We start from the raw sequence: 4,342 nt of genomic DNA, 5'->3' as shown, positions 1-4,342 counted from the left end.
CACAATATGGAGAATGTTTTAAAGCATGTACCCCAGAAATTTTGGAAATTCATTTACAAAAATGAAGACCATACAAACCAAGCCTCTGGCCTTATGGTTAATGTTGTTTATGTATCTAATCCCAAAACTCTGGCTAATCCGTGAGCCCAACTATTTGAGTCTATTTATCAAAAGTGTCCCTTTCTTCATAATATTGATCTATTTAACTTAGCTGGTAATAAATCCTTCTACCCTTTTATTATAGTTGAGCAAGTGACAAAAGTCATAAACAGTCTCAATACCAACTTTTTCTGTGGCTTAGATGGTATTTATTTTCATACTGAAAGGTAAAATGAAATGAAATCTTTAAATTTTATGTCCCACGATTATGCCGGTAAGGCTAAAGGAGACGGTGATGGTGAGAGATGAGCGAAACGGTGGAACGAAGAAAGTGGGAGGAAACGGGAGAACCCCGAGAAAACTCATGAGCACGGTGTTTGTCCACCACAAAGTCCACACAGCACGAGCTGGGATCGAACCAGGGACCCCAAGCACCGGAGGTGAACGCTCTACCACATACTGAATCATTGCTCCTATTTTTACATCCTTGTTTAACTGGAGTTTGCTTACATCTGTTACCATGACAATTGGAAAAAAGGTTGTTGTTCTTATTCCAAAAACCGATGGAAAAAACCTGAGTATAGACCAATTTCTTTGTTGAGTATCTACCCAAAGTGTTTGATAAATTGATAGATAATTATTTGTACAACCATGTTTGACCTAACATTACTATGTATTAACATGGTTTTATGAGAAATAGATCAACCGCAACGAACTTGACATGTTTTATGGCTAATGTTCTTCCTATTCTCAAGAGTAATGGGTAAACTGATGTAATCTACTTTGATTTTTCTAAAGCCTTTAATAAGCTATCGCATGACATTTTAATGTATAAATTGAAATCCTACGATCTTCCCATTATAGTTATTACTTGGTTAGTATCATATTTGTCTCAAAGAAAATTTATTGTTAGGTATAAAGGTAGTTTTATTGATGTTTATAATATTTACTCTGGTGTTCCACAAGTATCAGACCTGGGACCACATCTGTTTCTTTATTAATGATATAAATGAAAACCTAGAATCTAAATGTTTAATGTATGCAGATGGCCTGATAATTTATAAAACAATTGTAAATTTTAATGATTGCTTGGTAATTCTAAACAATGTTAATAAAATACTACATTGGTCTAAAAATAATGCATTGCTTTAACATTGTAAGAAAACTTATTCAATGAGTTTTACGAGCAAAACAAATCCTATCTCCTTTTCGTATAATGTTAATGATATTCTAATCAGAGCTGTAGATACTATTAAACATTTAGGCATTGTTCTTGATAGTAAATTGCATATAACTAGCTATCATACAAGAAATCCCAAAATTTTTAGACCCACTTACTGGCTCAGTGATGTGTCCATATATAAAACTTTGTCAACGGTCAATGATTTTGCTAATTATTATTGAAATTTTTGAACCGGATTTCAGTGTTATTCAAAGGCATTTGTATACTTATTTTATAAGCAGCTGAGAGTATTACCTGAGAGTTAAATGACAAAACAGCGTTGCCAGTTCAGAAGACTGTCTCCTTGGACTGTTCACCATATTAACGAAACAGCAGTGTTGCGAAACGTATTCAAGGTCTCCTCGCACAACAATCTGCACGTTCCCCTGTCAGTTCTGCGTCCTCTTACGTTCAGATCAGTGTTGCCAGATTGGACTACAAACAGCGGATTGGGTGATTTTTTTAACCCCTTCCCTGTGTTCGGCGTATTATTACGCCCACGGTCAACCTAATTAATTCGCTCAACACAGGCAAATTAACTACACTGTGTACGGGAGCGTATTATTACGCCCAACACAAAATAAGCTACAACGACCAGGAGCGTATTATTACGGCGAACACACTGAACAGAAGACCCCAGTCAGAAAATTACACAAGTACCCTCGCTACCAAAGTTTCAAATTGGGCAACAAGCTACTTTCTGGGCTACTTTTAATTTACCCGCAGGCTATAACTCTTGAGAGTGCGCTATTTTCTTATTCACAAACTATTAGTTTTAAATAACATAATAAAAGTCTTATTTGTTGCATATTCTATTCATAATGAACAACAGTTATATATTTTAGTATTTCTTAATTTGCGGACAACACTAGACATTTGTTGAGATTTCGCTGTTGCAATATCACTGACCGTGTTGCTGTCTCAGTTAATGTCTATGCCTAATACTTGTACCGAGTTGTGTAAATGTGAACATTGCGTTTAATTGTGTTATTGTATTATCCATATTAACATAATGAGTAAGTGGAGTTACGATTTTAAAAAATCCGAAATTCACATGGCTCCCAGATAAAGAATTTATCAAATAAATTAAAGAAGGGAGGAAAAACAGCGATAAAACGCACTTGAAAATTTGTAAAGTGAATTGCGAACCTCCTTTGCGTAGGAATACATTTTGAGTTGTTGTTAAGTCTCACTAAATATTTTCTTTTTTCGAAATTCATCATTCTTCTATCCAAAACCCAAAAGTCCGTATATGAGCATAGTTTTGAATATGTAGTTTTCAGACTAAAACGTTGACATTTCCCGAATCGCAACAGCTGTTGGGGCTCCACACTATTAAGGTGTCCTGTGTTAAATGAGAAAGCTACTTAAGCAAACATATCTCTTAGAAAATCAGAAAGATCGCCTATCTTATATTATCACCGTTTGTCCAGTTCCTTGCATGCTGTAGTTCTACTGTTCCTGACGTAGTATGGAGTTTGCCCTCCCTAACACACTACTGCCAACTGCGTTCGCCGCCTGACCGTTGCCAACCCAGGCATCTGACATGTTTCCAACATTAGATGTTTCTATATATAGTATATGACTAGTGAAGGCTTATAGCTGCAAAATAATTCATTTTTATGTTTGGACTACAAATAGTTCAAATCCGCTACTTTTGGAATACAACTTCGCTACTTTTAAATCTTCAGATCTCACAACCTGGTTCAGATCGAATAACCTGCTTAATTTGCACTTTTTTTTTCATTAACAAAAAACGCCTTACCAGTATGGAAGCTAAAAGGCTGGTTAAATTTAAAAAAAAAAATAATCACTATAAATTGAAAATACTTATTTCAAACAACTTATCTTTCTTCTTCTTCTGTTTCTTCTTGTACCTTTAATTATAATGGAGTTGGTCTATGGACCCGAACTTTTAATACACCCGCTACAATGTCAATTCATTTTTAAAAAGAATGTATAAGTGGACTTGAAGAAGAAATCGGTAATATTCTAGTTTATTTCAAAGGAAACAGTAAAAATATAGTTCCGCATACAAATCAATTGGGTAAAAAGAAAAAAGAAAGAAAGTATAAGCGCTGAAAAGCATAAAGGAAAAAAAAAAGAGAAATCAAATGAGTAATTTAAAACCTTCGCTGGTAGATGTCGTGGTAACTCGCTTGAGGTCAGCTGAATGAAATGAAACAATTTCACCTGAGAACAGAAGGGTGTGGTGCTGTGGACCAACTCACATAATCGCATTCATTACGTAATATTTCCATAGTAAATGGAATGTAGTGTAAACTATTCATCAGGGGATGTAGCTCAGATGGTAGAGCGCTCGCTTAGCATGCGAGAGGTACTGGGATCGATACCCAGCATCTCCAACGTCTTCTTTTTAAACCATTCCCAGTACCATTGTAAAAATAATCAACTTCTTTTTATGTTCACGTCGATCAAACAATAAACGTTTTAAGCAGTTTACCGGAAATAATAAAAGATGTGTGAATATGATATTCAAAATATTTAATGTTGCCCACTAGACTACCTTTGGGACTGTCTCATCTGGGAAAGACGGCTTGAAAATGTTGCCTCTTCTCGAAAAATGTTTGTTTCTATTGGAGGAGCTCTGTCTTGTGATGAAGATTGTGTGTCGTTTCTTCTAGGGAGCTGGCGTGGGAGACCCGGGTTCGATTTCCGGCGGAAGCTCATGTGGTTCGGATTCCACGTTAATCAGTAGATCCCGTCTCATATAGCCTCGCTGCAGAAAAGGACGTTAAACTCAAAATCAACTCAACTCTTCTAGAGAGCAGCACAAGATGTATTATTTCGTTGTGTTGCTTCAGCGATGAATCTATTTTTAGGGGAGAGCGGGGTTAGAAGTGACAGGCATAGATAGTAACAACCCAGATATTTTCTTTTCTTAAGAACCTGGCATGCTATAAATAATATTTTTTTTACCATTTTTCTTTTGCTTGTTTATTCATAAGTGAAAGGAGATTATGATATGCAACTTACCACAATCATAGATAATGTTATTCT

At 35.7% G+C, this 4,342-nt stretch overlaps 1 non-coding gene across 1 annotated transcript; it reads left to right on the top strand.

The window, feature by feature from the left end:
* Positions 1-3,614: 3,614 nt before the first annotated feature.
* On the top strand, positions 3,615-3,687 carry TRNAA-AGC (transfer RNA alanine (anticodon AGC)). Its single transcript has one exon. It is a non-coding gene; the product is annotated as a tRNA-Ala (tRNA).
* Positions 3,688-4,342: the final 655 nt, after the last annotated feature.

This window comes from Thermobia domestica, chromosome 13, assembly GCF_964235325.1.
Source record: "Thermobia domestica chromosome 13, izTheDome1.hap1.1, whole genome shotgun sequence".
In the NCBI taxonomy this organism is placed as follows: domain Eukaryota; kingdom Metazoa; phylum Arthropoda; class Insecta; order Zygentoma; family Lepismatidae; genus Thermobia; species Thermobia domestica.
The sequence above is the reverse complement of the archived record's forward strand: the minus strand, read 5'-3'. Positions and strand labels throughout refer to the sequence as shown.